The sequence below is a fragment of the Gordionus sp. m RMFG-2023 genome, chromosome 3 (assembly GCF_954871325.1).
Source record: "Gordionus sp. m RMFG-2023 chromosome 3, tfGorSpeb1-WG-v2, whole genome shotgun sequence".
NCBI lineage: Eukaryota > Metazoa > Nematomorpha > Gordioida > Chordodea > Parachordodidae > Gordionus > Gordionus sp. m RMFG-2023.
In genome coordinates this window covers 3,172,636-3,192,793 of record NC_088777.1, presented here as the reverse complement: position 1 = coordinate 3,192,793, position 20,158 = coordinate 3,172,636, and the positions used below count along the sequence as shown (strand labels likewise).

The 20,158-nt window shown below is 23.6% G+C and overlaps 1 long non-coding RNA gene across 1 annotated transcript; it reads right to left on the bottom strand.

The window, feature by feature from the left end:
- Positions 1-1,280: 1,280 nt before the first annotated feature.
- LOC135927302 (uncharacterized) lies at positions 1,281-19,807 on the bottom strand. Its single transcript, XR_010572033.1, has 3 exons — positions 19,553-19,807; positions 14,870-14,919; positions 1,281-1,448 (listed from the first exon to the last, which is right to left on the bottom strand). It is a non-coding gene; the product is annotated as an uncharacterized LOC135927302 (long non-coding RNA).
- Between the last annotated feature and the right edge of the window lie 351 nt (positions 19,808-20,158).

Here is a 20,158-nt window from a genome sequence, read left to right as displayed (position 1 = left end):
ATGATTGCTTTCATATTGAAGGAATGGCAAACCCGAACATCTTATTCTATAGCTATCGGTTTGATCCAGATCATAACTGTTCGATGAGAGGTAATGGGAACCGATAAGCGATCTAGCAGGCTGAATCCGTTTTATCGATGCAATATGTAGAGGGGCAGCATGAAGGAATGAGGATTTATTTAATTTAAACTATAAAGTTTCCGTAAGGTTAACTTCAGAAGATATCAATACTGATATCAGATTTGGATATAAAAAATTAGATTTACCTGGCATATGGAACAAAAATATGGATTATTAAAAAAAAAATTTTATAATAATGTTTCACTAAAAATAAATAATCGTATACCTTTGTCAAAATATTATAAAAATATAATTACATAAAAAAATATATATAGAAATCTTAGGAATTACCAAATAATAAAAATTCAGCGATGCAAAAGAGTAAAAAAAATTGATTTTATTTTTCTAGAATATTCATCTTCCCCGCCTTTTTGGGAGAGGATTTTTTTTTTCCAATTTGATTATTCTATGATTATAGACTATCTTTTCATTTCATTTTTATATATATTAAAATAATTATAGAAAAATATTTTGATTAATAAATATTTAAATATGCAATATTTAAGTTTTTTTAAAAAATTAACATTTAATTAATATAAATAGAAACAAATCTAAAATTAAAAAAAAAAAGAAAATAAGTAAGAAATATAGGTTACTTCATATTCACATGAAAAATTCACTGAAGATTAGTTAAGTCATTGTGCAGATAAATGCTTCTATTTTTAAAATAATTAAAATTTATAATAAAAACTGTATAATCGTTTTAATCCTTATAAAGATGATTATTGGTTTTTTATATTAGGTTTTATCCAAAAAAAAATAAATCAAAAAGTATTGCGAATATAAGATATATATGATGTGTTTTGAGATAAAATATAAAATGAATTACTGTGTTGTTATGTCACATAACTTTAGTAAATTCCAGTAAAGCTTAGCCAAGATTTTAACCTAAAAAAATAGACTGAAAACTTCTCTAAGTTGAACCTAAACTTAAATATTGGAACTAATTCTTTAGGATATAAACTTTACAGAGCCTTTGGAATTGGTCATGAGTTAGGTGATTTATCAACACTAAAATGAATTTATGAAGTTACAAAGAAAAAATGTAAAAAAAAATGCCATAAGGAATATATAATAAAAATACGGACAAAAAAAAAATTATAATAAGAAAAATGGGATTATTTTGATTTTTTAATTTAAAAAAAAAAGTGGGTTCTTAATAAGGGAAAGTGAAAGTTAGTTAGAATCAATGATATATTATAATACCTAGACTGACAATGCGTTCATAATAATGCATTTTAAAAGTGTTCCCTGAATACAAATCAGCTGGACCCGCCATTTTGGTAACCCATATAGTAATTATTCTCATGACCCGATAGCACCATCTCCTATATATCATTTATAAATATAGTAGTTTTTATTTAAAAAAATATTAAATTAGGTTTTATATAGTTCAGTTCAGACATTGTACTTTTAAAACTGGTAAAAAAAAACATGAAAATGAGGTTTAAAATGCAAAATTTTCTAAGTGATCTCACGAGCATATTATGAAATTATTTAGTTGGAAACTAGTTTGCATATTTTCTTTATATATATATATATATCAATATTTATCAATCATTTTTGAATTTTTAAATAATTAAATAATTAAAATTTTAATAGGTAACCAGCTGTATATATGCACCTTTAACCATCTAGTAGTATAAATTATTTTATAAAATACAAGCAAATCAATTTTAACATAATGAATTATAATTTTTTTTATATTATACTTAGTACCAGTACCGCCACTAATGTGAGGGGAGTGGCTCGAGCCCCTGAAAATTTAAAAAAAAAATTTTTATACCCAAAAAATATCTATTGAAATTAATAATAAAAAATTTTGAGTAACATGAGATTTTAATCCTTTTATAATTTTTTTATCTCTATCAAATTATAAGAAATTATTCGCAAATATTCGGTTCACAAATATTTAAAATTATTCATTAAAAAATTTTAAATTATTTGCAACCTATTCCCTGCTGAACATTTTATTTTTATTTTTTAAAGTTATTTTTTCTTATTGCATCTGTTTTGTTTCAATTAAAATCGAAATTATCAAAATTATCGATGAACAATTAAGTATCAAGATTCTTATACGAAAAAATAATTTGTTCTAAATATTTAAATTTTTAGTAAAATTATTAAATGAATCGTTTTATTACAATTGAACAAGCGTTTGCTCAACATTTTGAAGAGGAACCAATTGAAGAAAGAGTTATAATTATAATTCCCCCACCTCTCTGCAATTAGTGATAAAGAATATTTCGACGAAAGTGATTTACTAAATTATGGAGTTATAGTGCGCACAAATTGAGCGTTGCAACGCTCCGTTTTAAAAGCTAATAGTGCATTTTAGATGGTATTGTGCAAATTGGATTTTTTTACGGCAAGCGAAAAGGCAAACTGGTTTGATTTTTTTATGCTTTTTTAATTTTGCGCTAAAATTTGAAATGGATACAAAATTGTAAGTAAAATTTATCTCATATAATTGATATATTATATCATTTAGAAATTAATTGATATTTATATAATTTTAGAATATATTTATATAATTTTAGAATATATTAATTTGATATTATTATCATTTTAGAATAAGTTTTAGATGGTTTATCAACCATTAGTTTAAGGTAAATATATATATGAACAGTGATAAATTATATTTTTATTAGCATGGAGATAGAGTTTCCACAGCATGATACAACTGTATCATATGAATATATCAAATTCACGGAGCCAATGATAAAGGACAGAAAAACTACTGACAATTTTAGTCCTAAAGAAACTACACCAAAGACTATCATGCACTGTGAAAGACTTTTGGCTCTTTTGGAAAGGGTGTCATCTGAAAGCCAGTAAAATATATTTTTTTTATCTATAAATATTATTTTAGATTGTATCTACAATCAATGCCAGATGGCTTGGAAAGTATGAGCCATTCTAATAAATACTTTTTTCAAATGTGAAGTATCAAAATTCATAATTTCATGGAGCAATCAACGGATAAAAATAATACTGTTGAATCACCAACAAATTCAACAGAAACAACTTTAAATCAAACATCATTAGATTTATTAAATAAATTTTATCTTAGTGTGTTTATTTTTGTAAATATGTTTATTTCTATATATAAAGATTCAATATTATAGTGTCCATTTTTGAAAAATATATATAAATAAGCAAACTTAGAATATTATAAATATATTAATGTAGGATAAACAAATAAATATAATAATCAAATTATAAAGAATGAGATTGAGTAAAAAGTTATGAAAATACAATAAATAAAAATATTCATGGGTAACATGATTGGGAGAAGTGTACAATTACGATTTAATAGTGTATATATATTATAAATTTTGACACAATAATTAATTATTGAGATCAAAATTTGAAGCATTTCTAGGATTTTGATTCATTGACATATAATAAATATTATCTTTAGAAATTAAATATTAGGTATGTAAAAAGAATAATAGTGTTTGATTTTTTAAGATATTGACTATTAATATAGAAAATTTACTATGTTTTATTGAGCTAACTATATTTTATTTTGACATCACCTTATGATGTGATTATAATAAAAAAATTCAAAGACCAATTAAATAAAATTGAAAAGCTTCTGACTTCAAACTCTCATACTGTTGGTATGATTATATTATTTTAATAATATATTTAATACTCTTACATGTTCTAGTATACATTTTTATCATTAAAGAATTGAAAATTAACCCTTTAAAGTCCTGTGAGCTATTTTGACATCATCGTATTTCATGCCATTTTTTAACGTTTAAAACCACTCAATTATTTAATTTAATAATTTTAAATAAATATAGAATGTATTCAATCGCATTTTATCAATAATCAAATAAAAAATATTCTTATATTATTATTCTATTGTCTTTTAACTTTTGACTATATTTCCGTTTTGATTTTTTCTAAATTACTTGATTTTACCTATTATTTAAATATATTTTAATTGAAAATTCCGAAAACTGTTTATTTTATAAAGAAGATAAAATATTCAAGTATCTCATCATGAATTATATTTTTTTTAAATTTTATATATTTTTGTAAATATATATTTAAAATTATGATGCCAAATTAACTCATTGGGAATTTATTAAGTTTATTTTATTAACATTGAATAAATTTTATTTTTTTATAGATGTCAAATAAAATAATTATAATTGAAGGTGATATTTCCGAAACAGATATTAATAATAGTGAGGATAATTTTAATCATACCATTGATAATATGGATATAGATTCGCCCACAAATGCACTCCATATAGAACTTGATAATATTCATGAAGGTCCTAGTATTCTTAAAGTAGTAATTGGGTATTGAAAAATATTGAATCATTTAATACAACATTTTATAAAAAAATTTCTAATCCCCCAAATAATATTCCAACGCCATTATTTTAAAATGTTTTTGGATGATGATATATTAGATAATAATGTTGATCATCAAATTTATTTTGCGTTCAAGAAAATGGCCAATCTTTAAAACCAATAAAAATGAGATTGAACAATTCATAGGTATTCATTTATTTTATTCATTGGTAAAGGTCCCATCATATCGCCAATATTGGTCTCAGGAATTAAAATTTCCACAGATAACGGATACAATGTCTAGAAAACGTTTTGAACAATTACGAAAATACATGCATCTGAGCCTCGGCAATTATTTATGATTTTGAAGTGTATATAGGAAAGCAAACTATAAAAACACAAACACAATTAATAAGTGGAGATATTGTTATGCGCCTAGTTCAAAACGTGCCTAATTTTGAGAATCATAAAATTTATACTGATAATTTCTTTTTGTCTAATACCTTTATCTATAAGACTTAAAGAAATGGGCATATATATGATCGGTTCCATACGATCAAATCGTTTAAAAGATTGCAATATGAAAAGCGATCGTTATCTTAAGAAATTGGGGAGAGGTAGTTTCGACTACAAAACTGACATTACTAATAATATAATCATTGTCAAATTGTTTGACAACAAATTTGTTCACGTTATATCATCCTCCAAAGTATCGACACCCAATGGAAGATGTGAGACGATGATTCTTGACGGAAAAAAAATTTATCCATATCCATAGGCCTAGTATTTTAAAAAATATAATGAAGGAATGGCAGGATTAGATTTACACGATATGCTAGTGGAATGCTACAAGTAGATATCAAAGGTAGAAGGTTCTATCTTCGAATAATATTTCATTTGATAGATACCTGCATTGTGAATGCATGGTTATTGTATCGAAGACATTTACTTCAAAAAAAATGAAAAATCTTTTATAAAACTTATAACATTTAAATCACAAATAGTTACTGCTTTATTAATGGCAGGTAAAATTAGTAAAAGAAAAAAGGGAGACCATCAAATGAAACTCCTAAAATACAAAAAGGATCTAAGGTTACCTAAGATAATATCAGATGTTAGATTCGATAATATAGGGCATTGGCCAGAAACTTTCAACATTAGAAAAAGGTGTAAATTATGTGTTAGCGCAAGTGTGAAAAATGGGAAATTTATTTATGCTTTAACCAAGATAGAAATTGTTTTAAAACATTTCATAATAAATAAATAAATATTTTTTTATACATGTATTGTGCTCAATGATGTCAAATTGCATCATGATTTTTTTTTTACCTGTATACTATGTAATAAAAGTCGAAATAAAAATTTTACATCCTTAGTGCATATAAATGAACATTTTTTATAAAATTTTTTTTTAGTTTTATATTAAAAAGTCGAGCTTTAAAGGGTTAGATTAAATTATTTTATTTACATTATTTGTAAATTATAAATATATGTTCTCCTCATTGTATATGTTGAATATGTTGATCAATATTTTATTATTTATTTTGGCAATTGATTTATTTTTTTTATATATCAATTTGTATTTAAATTTAATCGGTGAAAATTTTATATTAACATTTTTTTTATACATCAATTTGTATTAGTTATTTTTTTTTAAAAAAAGGATATATATAGAGAAAGTTTTTGTTAAAAAAGATAAAAAAATTGTAATTTATCTTTGAAAATAAAAATGTAATATATCATATAATAAAATGTAATTTATCTTTGAAAATAAAAATGTAATATATCATATAATAAAATTTAAATTATGATTAAAAAATAAAATGATAATCAATGAAAAATGTGAAATAATTATCTATGATAAAACGTGGAATTAATACAATTCCAACAGTATAATTAAAATAAGCAATTAGTTTTATCTTGTAAACTAAAGAAATCCATATTGTATAATAAAAAATAAATCACGTTTCAATTTTAAAACAAGGAAAAAACGTACTGCTTTCAACTGCAAACGCAAATGCTCAATTTGTGAGCAAAATTATGCCTTCAGATACAGCTAGAGAATTGGAAATTTATAATCCAGTTGAGGACGACCTTCCAGAACTATCTTACAAGAGGCTATTTTCGAATTTCTCACAATTTAAAATAGAGAAAAACAGATGCAAAAAATTCTTCAGCACTTTTTAATGGGGAAAAGGAAGATGGAATAAAACTAAAAAAAATTTCGACGAAGACTTATATTCCTGAATTGTAGAACAAAGTAATATTTACGCAAAACAAATGAAAGACCTAACCTATGCATAACCATCCAAGATATTAAAATATTTTTTGGAATTCTATTATTTACAAGAAAGGATGTACTGGTCTAATGATAGCGATATTTCTATTCTAATAATCCGGAATACAATGACTTAATTACAATTTCGAAATTTGAAATATAATATTCATTTGGACAAATAATACTAAAATAGATAAACATGATAGAATTTATAAAGCTAGACCTTACATTAATATATTGAATAATAAATTTCAATAATTCGGAATTTTTAAACATCGTTCATTAATTAGATGAACAGATGATACCATATAGAGAAAACATTCTTGCAAAATGTTCATAAAAGGAAAACCAATTAGATTCGGATACAAATCTTGGATATTGGCCTCTTCCGACGGTTACGTATTCTCATTTGATATATATCAAGGAAAAAGCGAAAATAAATATGTATATGAATTAGGTGGAAATGTAATCATAAAATTATTAAAAGCTTTACAAAACCAAATTATCATAAAATATATTTTAATAATTTTTTTACCTCATTTAAACTTTTGTCATACCTAAAACAAATGGGACATTTAACAACTGTGTGAGAGACAATAGAACAGAGCATTACCAAGTTGAATTTATAAAGGTTGTAGCAAAAAAAAGAAAGAATATTATGATAATAGGTTCGAAAAATTAAACAAAATATTTATAGTTCTCAGTAGTAACCGTTGCATCGATATGCCACACTATTTCTTTGGATTTTTAATTTTTCAAGGTATTCCAAGAAAATATCTCTAAAATAAAAATTCCTCTGATAACAGCTTATAACAAACACATGTGTGGAGTAGATCTGTGTGTTAATCTCATATCTACATAAGAGAGAAAAAATTATGGTGGCCAATATTAATTAATTTTATCGATGTATTCATGGAAAATTTGGAAATTCCTGAATCGATATGACAAGAAGAGTTTGCTTACATTAAGACGAGAAATTACTAACTACCTCCTTCGAACACTATTAAAAATTGAAAAATATTTAAGTATAGGGCACGCCATCTAGTTTTGCATTATAGAGTGAAAACCTAACTAATTCATCTGAACATAATTAATCATTACAGAGTGAAACCCAACTGATTCATCTAGACATTATTTATCCAAAATTATAAATGGAAAAAGACGAAGGTAGATATATTGCCATATGCACTTAAGATATATGTGTCAAACATGTCAAATCGCATTTCATATTAAATGTTTCCATAATTTTCATGATTTATAAACATTTTCTTGTTTTTATCATAAATTACAAATAAAAAGAATAAATTATTTTTTTTATCTTTTTTAACTTATGGTTAACGGTGCGGTTATGCACTAAGCAAGATTTTCTATTTAGGATTATTTTTTTGGGCTGATTTTTTTTAAATATCATGTTAGGGTTAGGGTTTGAGCATCAATCAATATAATTTGAAAAAATTGTGCATTTTTATCCACTAGAAAAATCTTGACCATTAAAGGGTTAAAAAAAAAACTAATTTTTTTTTATTGTTTTTTTAAATAAGATTAAATTTTTAATTATTTTCATAATAGACTTAATATTTATTAATAAAAGAAATGTACTATACTATTATAACCTTTAACCTGTTGTATTTCTATTACCAACTTATTAAACAAAAACTATCTTATAAAATTTAATTAAATGTTTTAGGCTACGAACCTTACATATTAATAACTCTAATAAGCAGAATAAAGCCTATCTTAGCAGTTCAATAATTGGATTTAAGCTACGAATTTTAAAAATTATATGATTGTAATATTTTTATTATTATGAACTTTATAAAACAAATAAATCTATAATAAAAAGTTTCAATAATACCTTTAAAAACATTGAAGGTAATTGAATATTTATAAAAATTTATTTTATTTAATAAAATATAATACCTCATCAAATTTATAAATTTTAGAGAAATACAATATTTTCATAATTTAAATTTACACTCAAATAAAAAAAAAATAATTTAAATGAATAATTTTCTTACTTTTCTATCAACCACTCTCGTTTTAATTTTATTTGTGATTAAGCCTATTAAAAGTTAATTAATTATGCATTAAATTTTAACATTTAGATTCTGTTATAATTTATCAGATCTAGAAACCGGTTCAGAAAGTAAATAGTCTTTTGATTTTAATTACAAACATATTTATTCAAACTTTTATATCTTTTTTTTTGTTATTAGTTCATCGTTTGATAGAAAATAGTATATTAACCAAAAATTTGTATTAATTTTTTTAAAAATATAATATATTCTTTACAATTTTAGAAACTAATTTTTTATATATAATAATTCTGGAGAAAACATACTACAAATTATTCCATTAAATTTTAAAGTGATATCAGAAATACGAAGACATCACTCTATAAGTAATTTAATTTAATATTAATTTATATATTTTCTTTGATATTTATATAGTTTTTCTATTTAAAAAAAATTATTTTTTATAGTTAAATACTTCAATTCTAGTGTAGCTTTTTTTTTTAAAAAAATTAAAATTTATAAAATTGTTATTCAGTAGGTTAAATGAGGTGTTCGAGTTAATAGTAGTGTAATCAAATCTCTTTTAGTCATCCTAAATTTATTCGTATCAAAGTTATATCATAAATTATCATAAGTATCATAAATTACTTAGATTTTAAAAATATTTATCTAGCTCTCAAATTCTAAAACAACTTTTCTTTTATATCAAATCACTATTAAAATCAAATAAAAATGTAATTTGAACGATTGATATAAACTGAATTTAAGTTAAGCAATAAAATAAATAAAAATGTGAATTGTCACGCGATAAAATATAAATAAAACTAAAATGTTTTAAAAAATCATGCCATGAGGCATAAAACTAAAATATATTTATATAAAACAATGTTTATTTTATTTATATTTTTACCTATTTTTAGGTATTAATATTTTATGACTGACCTTGAAAACCATCTCAATATCTAATAAACTCTAATTCAGCATATCTAAGCCTGACCCATATCAGGCTTTAATAAATACTTATCTTCTAAAATAAAATCCATAGAAACCAAATCATCTCATATATAGTAGTTATGCTCGCGTAGTAATATTTTTTAACCACACTTTATCAGAAACATATCGACATTCAGTCGTCTAAATAGCATTGAAAAGGTGACACTAAAGAAGTCTACATACTAAGTATAGTCTTAATATACACTGATCCAAGTTTAAGTCATATCATTAAACCCTACATTGGTCGATAATCTCCATCAAACCTAATCACATGCAAAGTGGCGGGTAAGGTGGTTTATTTAGTTCAGGTATTATTTTTTGCATATATTGTATCGAGTATTTATTTTATCCAAGACATGTTTGCTAGATTACTCCATTTGTTATTAATTTATTGAATTAATTACAACAATGACATTTATAATTGTATATTGAACCTAGGAAGTTCCTATTCCTTAGACAGAACATACATAATCATTATTTTTTAAATTTAACTATTGTTCCTTTTTTAAGAACTTAATTATGTTTTTCTTAATGTCAACTTTTTTTAAAAACATTATGATAGATACTATATATAATAGTTTTAATAAATATATGAAACAATAAATCTATTAATATTCCTGTAATAGTATATAGGATCTTCATTATAAGTTAATAAATTATATAATATTACATAAGCATAATTAATTAATATGCTTAGATTGTAAGCATTACACAATATCTAGATCTATAATATAGGAAATGTTAAAGAAAAGAAAAAGAAAAATCGACTGCCTTCCCATCGAAGATGTTCCTGTCACACATTAAACTTAGTGGCAATACAAGATGCCAAAAAACTTTTAAACAATGAGGATTATAGGAAAGTGTATAAGGTAGTTATATCTAAATGTCAACGTTTGTGGAATACACATAACAAATCTGGGCCATCAGCTGAGCAAATTAAAAAGAGACATTTTCCGCTGCCATATCCCATTGTAACAAGATGGGGTTCTTTTTATACATCTTTATCTAAAACATTACCACTTATAAATAAAATGCCTTTGGATTTCGATTTATTATGTGATGAATTAGGATTGTGTAGATTTACATCACAAGATCGTGATTTTATTAAAGAATATTGCAGTGTAAATTTAAATTAATGTCTTATAAATAATTTACAATTAAAAAAAATAGATTATGCAACCAGTAGCTAAAGCTATTGATATACTAGAAGGTGAAAAATATATGTATCTAGGTTATACCCAAACAATAACACAGATACTTATCTGTCTGGACTGGAAGGTGTTCAAGAATTAAAATATTGTCAACCTTTAAAAGATGCTATATTAGCTAGTATTAAAAAAGTTAATTTAAATTGATTAATTATTTATAAATTAACAATGATGTAGGTTTCATAATCTTTATGATAATGATAACATAATTGCTGCTACTTCATCCACTATTTAAAACTGATTGGCCTTGGATAAGACAAGAAAAGAATAGATCAAAAAAGATGGAAATTTTAAATTTAATAAATACTTTAATACCTCGCGGTGAATCTAACACAAATGGCTCATGTTCTCAACAAACATCATATGTAGTTGGATTTTTTCATTTAAATCGTCAAAATATTATTGATAATGATGAATTTATTGAAAATTTTATTAAATCCAATAACAGCACATTATTTTTATATGACGATTTTTCAAATTTAAATATACTTTTTATTAAATATAATGTTGTTATTACATCAAGTGCTCCTGTAGAGCTTTTATTCAGTCTGGGAAACTCATCTTTGGAGATAAACGAGCGCGTCTCCTAGATAAAAATTTTGAAATCCAATTGCTGTTAAAAGCAAATAAACATTTATTAAACTCAAATTTTTATGAAAAATAAATATGTTCTTTTTTCAATGCAAATATATAGGATATTTTTATACGATGTAAATATAAATATTCTATTATCCGATATTATTTTCGGTTTACTTATTTTTTTTATATAAATAAATTGTATATTTTTTTAAACAAATGATTATAATTTGTATTTCATAATTTTTTTATATTAAATAAATTTGTTCAGTAAATAAATGCGTTATATGAATGATGTATAAAGTAACTTATAATGTAACAAGTTACTTTTGAAATATAACGGAAACTGATAACTAGTTATATTTTTGCCAATATAACTAGTAACTGTAACTAGTTATGTTTCAAAAGTAACTTTAATAACACTAATATTTTCTATATATTTTCCTTTCATTCGATTTGGAATTAAGGAGACATCGTTGATGTAGCCACCTAGCTCAGTAATTTTAAATAAATTTCAAGTAGAGAATGTTTATTTATGAGGGTTCATAAAATAAAGGTGAGATAATTACTTTTTTCTAAGTTTAGGGTCATCCTCTTACGAAGGTTGTAACCCTCTTTGGGACCATCGCTAATTTGAGATTCGGAAGATATCGATATTTTGTCGAATACGGGTAGAAATATATAGTTGTTAGGTAGTGGTGGCAAATATTTAGCAGGTTTATTCGACTCAGCCTCTATGAGGGCATCTTTTATATTAAAAGGGGTAAGGATTAATATATGAGAAATTCCAGGTTACGTCCGCATACATCTGGGCGTTTACCATTGGAACTGTATAGTCCAGTAGTCTCGAGGGTATATGGAATGTCATAAGATTTTAAGACCTTGGTTATAGCATCATTGCATTTTGAATGCAAAATGAATCTGCTTCTACATCACTCGGAATGTAGAGAATGAAGGCCTTTGGAGATGACCAAGTTTGAGAGATAATACAGTGAACAGGGTATTACCATAGCAATTCTTTCCTTAGCAGTTGTTCAAGATTTCTCGTTGGAAATGTTTCGAGAAATCGCAACTATTTACCTGCGGAAAGCAGAAATGGAGAAGAATAGAGAATAGACTAGAGAATATTAACAAATTAATGGAAAGTCTCTAGGGTTACCTTATGCCAATGCCGCTCTCTTTGGTTGGTAAGGTAGCCTAAAATCTAAATAATTTTCGATATTATATATATCTAGATATAGTGTGCTTAATTTATTTTAATATTCATTTATTATGCTTCTACAATATTACATTATATTAATTTATAATAAAAATCTTATATAATATGAATATAAAATATTTGAATAAATCTATTTTTTGATATTTATCTATTTAAATATAAAAAGTTAACTTTGAATTAAGAATAAAATTTATAAATAAAGATATTTATTTAAAAACTATAAAGGTAACATCAATTAATTTTTATGAATTTTTTAAAGATTACCAACTCTAGTTTTCATGTATAAATAATTTTGAGAAACATATAAATTAAAATAATTTTATTCAAATTATTATAGTTGTTTTTCTTAAAATAATGAGTAAAAAATTATCTTATTATTGTCCGCTCTAGTCTTAACTTTTGGATGTAACTAAAATAAACTCGATAACCATTTTATATACAAAATTCTGCTTACTTTTTTTTTATATTAGTTGTAGTAAATATTATTTTTGATATATTTTTTATTTGATTGTTATTTTAAAAATTTTCTAAAATATCGACAATATTTTATTCACTATATTCCTTTAAATAAAAAAAAACTTTATTAGCTGAAAAGATCATCTGCAAGAAGATAACTCCGGGTTTGCTATTTAAAATTTTTATTGTCTTAACGTAAAAACAAAAAATCAGCTGTTAGAAGAATTTTGTGGGCTGATGAAATACTATGCGGAGGAGAAAGTATTTTTGAACTTTTTTTTAAAATAAAGTGAAATGTTAAATGACCCTATATTAAAATAGTCAAAGATGGCTCATTACTAACAACCAACAATGGTTTATATAAAAGCTATATTTTATTTTATTTTTCCAAACAAAATTAATTCTATTATTCCCAAATACAATAATATTGAATTCCATAACAAATCAACAAGAGTTTAGGCTTTACCTCCTCAGATTTCCTTAAAATCTTATAAAATGAAAAAGGCTTTGATTAATAAAAAAATATATACATTTATTACCTCAGTGGTGGCATATATTGGGCCCTCAACTCATTCATATTTTAATTTTAAAATATACACCAAATTAGAGTGAATTGAAATGAGTCGATTAGAGAAATAAAATATTTGAACGTACTATAGTGACACAGAAAAATATTACTTCTATTTCCCATTTTTCTTTTCGCCCTCAAAAAAAACCAGAAAAAAATAGTTAAGATCAGTAAGTGTAAGTGAATGGCAAGAAGTAGCCAAAAAAATTCATGCTTATTCAGCCAATAGCGAGCAAAATTTTTAACTCTCAGAGGCATTTTGGATGAAAGAAAAATACTAAATACCAATTTATTCTATTCATATTTACAATTTTGTTGATGAGTATATATAAAAAACAATGCATAAAATTAGGTTTAATAAAAGGAGATTATTGAAATTAGCGAAATATTTTAGGTTTAGGATATATTTTCATTTTAAAGAGAATAAATATATTTTTTTTAAAAAAAATATACATTATAAACCATAAATGTATAACTTTTGAATTTTATAGATCTTGTTTCATTTTAGTTAGAGATGCAATGGGCCGGTACTTAACCCAAATGTTCTTCCATTGTTTAAATTTATTTTGATAACCCTCTCTTATGCGCCTCATGGTTTCTTTTTATTATAGATTTAACAGTCCGCCCTTCATCCACCCAATAAATTTTTGTAATGGTTGATTTAGCCATTAATTTATATTATTTTAATGTATTTTTCTAAGTTAAATTTTTTTTTATATAAAATATGTCATATTATGAAATAAAAGAAAAAGAATTTTTTAAATAAATGTCCCTTCATGTTCCAAATTAACCCTCTCACAGATTGCTTTAAAAATATTTACACGTCCATTTATACCCCCCCCCCCCTTTATCTCTTAAATGTTTATCTTTTATCAGTTGCAGAGCTCTAGTTTAAATCTCCTTAAGCCTTGATATATTGAGAGTAAAATATTAAATTCTGCTCATAAATATTATTTTTTGTAATATCTCAACAAATTATTAAAAAATTTATTAATTTAAAAACGATTTAATATAGACTCATAAATATTCAAGCAGATTTTATGGCTTAAACTTGAGTAAAATTAAAAATATATATAATAAAAAAAAGTGTATAAGGATGTAAATTAGGTAATTTAAAACCTGAAAGTTCTCCACCATTATTTTATATGTAGATGTATCTTGAACTAGATCTATAATTATATATAAAATAAAGTCAAAGAAAAAATAAAGCTTCAATTTTCTTTATCTAGACATCTTCAAATTTGTACTCCCTTTATTTTCCTTTAATATATTTTATTGTAACACCTCTACAAATTAATAAAGAGATATTATTAAAAAAATACCTTAGTTCAAAGCATCCAGCGATATTTCTATTTGGAAATTCAACAATTTTATAATATTTGACACTTTGAAGACCGACATCTCGGTCCCTTAGTGAGTATAAAATCTAAAAATTTATATCTTTTTTATTACTATCAATATACAAAATATTTAAAAAAATAGTTTTTTTTGTTGAATTATATAAAATTCGCTATATATGGCTTTCTTTAATCAACTTGTTATAGCAAATGTTAAAGGTGTTATCTTAGGTATTGATTAAAAATAAATATAGTTCTTAATTTATAAATTTTCGTATATTTCTTATAGGATCTCTGAATATGAGCTATTGCATTGAAAGTACATTTTTAAACAATTTTCTATGGATTTAATTTAATCTTTCATTATCAGGTTTAAATTTGTGGATCGGAATAAGTAAATTAGGAAAAAAATAATTTATAAAATAATGAATTAATATAATAACTTTAGGATCAAATAGAAATCTTAGGCTTAATTTAGGTATAAAAAAATTTAAATGAATATATTGTTATGGAATAATTAAAATATAGAACAAGAAATGGATCCCATAATTAGTAAAATATTGTTATTTCAAGAAAGGAAGGAAGAAGGATCAGTTAGGAAGATATAGTCAGATTAATTAATTGTACTATTTTGTACATATCAAATTATACAAAAAATAATATGGCATCCCTTACAATTGATGCCTTCCTCCATCAAAATAATAATCATGTCTATAAGTGTTATTAGATGTTTTTAAAATAATTAGTTTTATGTATCATTATATAATAGTATATTCAATATAATATGTTGTATTTTTAATATAACAGTATCTAATAGAACAGTGAATTTTGGGAATAGAGGTAGATTAATTTTAAACTATCACCCACATAAATATCTTTAAAAAAACTTCATATATAAATTGAAAGTGTTTCAAAACTAATGTTTAATTTACCCTATGGCTAACTCTAATTCAACTTTACCAAGCTCTTCTCTTTATAAATGATTTAAACCTCCAAATTTAACCTCAACGTGAAGTTAGAAGCAAATATTTTAGAAAAATCATAGCTAAGCTATTTTCCAGTTAGCCAAAGTTTGATCACACTATTCAAAAGATATAATCTTGTGGATGGTGTTGGTTACCCTTACTAAGAAATTTGGGTTCTTTGACGGCTTTAGTTTGCAGTATTATGTCTTTCGGATTTAGGATATATTTAATATTATACTTTTATGAATCCTCTTATACTAGAATAATTTTAAAAAAAATTCTACTTTGGTAGTTTATTTATAATATTTATCAGTATTTTCAAGATATATGTTATTTAATTAATTAAAAGATCAATCGTTGTTAAAGTATTTTTAATGAATATTCTAGCTTTACCATATCCAAAAAATGTTTAAAATTTAAAATACATATTTTTTTAAAAAATTTGTTAACTGTAGCGCTTTCGAGTTGAGGATGTTAATAGACTTTAAGATTTTCAGATTAATGCATTGGTTAATTTTTTATGAAATATCATATCTATTATTATTCTAAATTTTTTTTTATTATTATGATAAAAGTTCTGAGAAAAATACAATTAAGTATACATTTTTCTTATTTATTTATTTGTAATAATAATTATATTATTTAATATACTAGGTAAGCATTGAAATTTTGGATAAAAATATGTCGATTAAATATAATTTTAATTCATGGTTTCATTTATGCCCATTTAATAACTATAATTATATATATATATTTAACGATTTATGTTTACTTTTATCTAAAAAATTAGATATTTTTTTAAAATAATTTTCTATGCAAATTAAATATTTTTTAAAATAATTTTCTATGCAAATTAAATATATATAATATTTTTAAAAAAAATGCAATTTTAAAGTAAATATAAAATTAATATTAATATATGCTAGTGAAAATGCTTATATTTTAGTTAAGATTTTTGAAAAAAATTACTAAAAATATTTTAAATTAATATTAATAGATGCTTTAGTTGAGTTTTTTTAAAAAAATTACTAAAAATAGAGAAAATATAAATGTTATCTTAGATAAACAAGACTTATGTTTAACTGATGGGTACGAGGAAACGTAGCCTTTGAAGCATATAAAATCCATACACTCCTTATAAAAAGTAGATTAATAATTAATGGTTTTCTATTCCTACACTTATTTCTTTCATTTACCAATTAAGTTAAAATTCCAATTTATTTTTAACTAGTTAAAAATCTCTTCTGGGTTTTACAGCTTTTATTCATGCGTTTTTCTTACCAATATATCCCGCCTCTTTCCTTTCTATGTGACTAAATCATTCGAAATATACTTTCCTTTATCTTAGACTAAATCTGAATGAATATCTAGCCTCTAAAAAAAATCATTCTTCACTTGCCCTTTCTTAAATTTTCTCAGCATTGATCTCGGCATTTTCATTTCTGTAACACTCATAACATTTTTCTTGTGCGCTGTTCAGCATTCAATTTCCTATGATAAATATATTAATCATTGACAAATATAACTTGCTTTTAAGATATAGGCTTATATTATGTAATAGGATATTTGTTTATAATTACCCATTCCATGACAATTTTAGCTCTATTTTTCAAATCAGTAAAAAAAAAAATATTAGTTTAGAATAGGAAATCTATAGCAAGTTTCCAATTAGTTTGTCTTTTAATTTTAGTTGAAGGCAAATTAACCATTATATAAGTTATAACCAAAATGTATACACTATAATAATGAAATGTGTTAACCAATATCTAGGACCTGTAAACGGCACCCTAATCATATCTATAGAAGGTAATTAGATTTATCAACCAATCTCTATATATAACATTATTTATTGATACTTTCGTATGTTGTTAATACTTACATTTGTAAACCGAACTCACAATGTTCGTGTTAGGGACTCCATTTTAGGGCTTGTAAGTTTATGTAAATATTGGAGACCTGCAGGCATTACCTAAAATCCCTTCCTGAAAGGCTGAAAAATCTTCATGATTTTAAAAATCAGAAATGGGCTTGCTTAAAAATTTAAAAAAAATAAATTGAAATTTAAATCGGACCGGTATAAAAAACGTAAAATATTAAATAAAAAATTGTGGCTATAAATTTGAACTCTGTAGATCTTATTGATTGAAGATATATTTTAGGCTATTAAATTAACACTCTCCCCACCCTACCGCTACCCCCTCCTTCTCATAAACTTGCAATATATCATTTATAAAAAAAATATATAAAATATTTCAGAAAAAACATCCTTTGCATCAAATTTATTAAGAGGCCACTACAAGTCGTATAACACACCACAACTCCGTCCCCACCAAAAAATTTAAATATTTACACAGCCGCAACAAATTCATAAAGCCAATAAAAAAGTGGGGAAAAAATAATCAAAATTTGTTTTCTTATTTTTTAGGAGGAAATGCCATGTTAAATGAATCAGGTATATAATGTAATTTATATGAAAAGAACGTTAATCTATTCCATAATATTATTTTAGTCTCGGGAAATGTCACAATTATATCCGATAGAAGTAAAAAAAATCGTTTTTTAAGTTGGCAATTAAGATGATTTATTTTTAAAAATAAATAATTTTGCAGCTATGCCTTACGTTCTTCAACATAATGGTATATCACCAATTATATCACTTAATTTTGTTTGCAACTAAAAACAAATTTCAATGACTTGAATTAACATATTTAAGGAGATGAAACATAACTCTAAAAAATTAAAGATATTTGAATATATGAAACGATCCAAGAATTTTCCAATTAAATTAATGTAAGATTAAGGTAATAATTGCGCGTTTTTGTAAAAATAAACTATCCATCTGATAGAGTAAAATCTAAAAAAATTAAAAAATCAAAATATATTTGACACTTGTATTTCTGGCCAAATTTATGATTATTTAGAAAATTAATAATTTTTTGCTCCAACTTCCAACGTTGCATTATTATAAGGAAAATATTGAAAATATTAATAAATTATCGAAAATAAGAATTTTTTAAAAATTAGAGAATATTTAGTAAAGATTAGAATAAAAAATATTTTATTTTTTTAATCTTTATATTTTCTAAAAATAAATTTATAAATTGTTACTTAAAACTTTAATATGATTTATACTTCGGTAAGAATTAAGTATTATACAAGAGACAATTATTATATATCTGTTAATTTCCATTATTAATTGTGGGAGATATAAGTGTATACTATACGCTAATATAATTTATTTCCTTTTTACTATACATACGTTATAACCAATATTTACATTCCCCCCATTAAAACAAAACATAATCATATAGCTATATATAATTAACTGTATTTGATAAAGGCACCAGAATAAACTTCTAATAACTCAATACTGGAGAAATCATAATTATTAATCTTAGAAATGGCTTAACTTTATATTTATCTTGGGGATTGCATTAATCATATGCTAATACATATAAATAAATGGATTAATTATTTTATCAATAAAATTGTTTACTTACCAGTTAAAAAATTATTGGAATCTTTATTTTGGTGTTTATTAATTGAAGAAATCTCAGTGATAGGTCTTTGTTGCAATAAGTTAGGAATAAGTCGTATAAAATGAGTTGGGGTAATAATATATGAGTAAACGATTTTGATATAGTATTGACTGTGAAAAAATAATTTTATTTAAGTTTTATTAAATTATTTTATATTAAGGATTCAAAAACTATTATAGGCATTAAATTGACGTCTGAAAATAAAAACATTTAAGAGACATGTAAAGTCAAATAAAATAAATTAAATTAAACAAAATATAATAAGAAATTAACGCCTTAACATATGTCGATTGAAAATAACAAAATAACATAACAGTTTTCATTCATAGTATCTATATTTTTTGCTATATTTATAAGGATAATTCTATTACATTTTACTTAATTAACAATAAACACTTTATTTTTTATATTAAAATTATTAACCAAAATATTTCTTTAAAATTAAAACAAACAATTTTTTTTAAAAATATTTTACAAGACGAATGACCAGAAAATGTCAATTATTTAATGCCACTTTGATTATATTATAGATACAAATTTTAACAATCATGAATTATTTTACAAAAA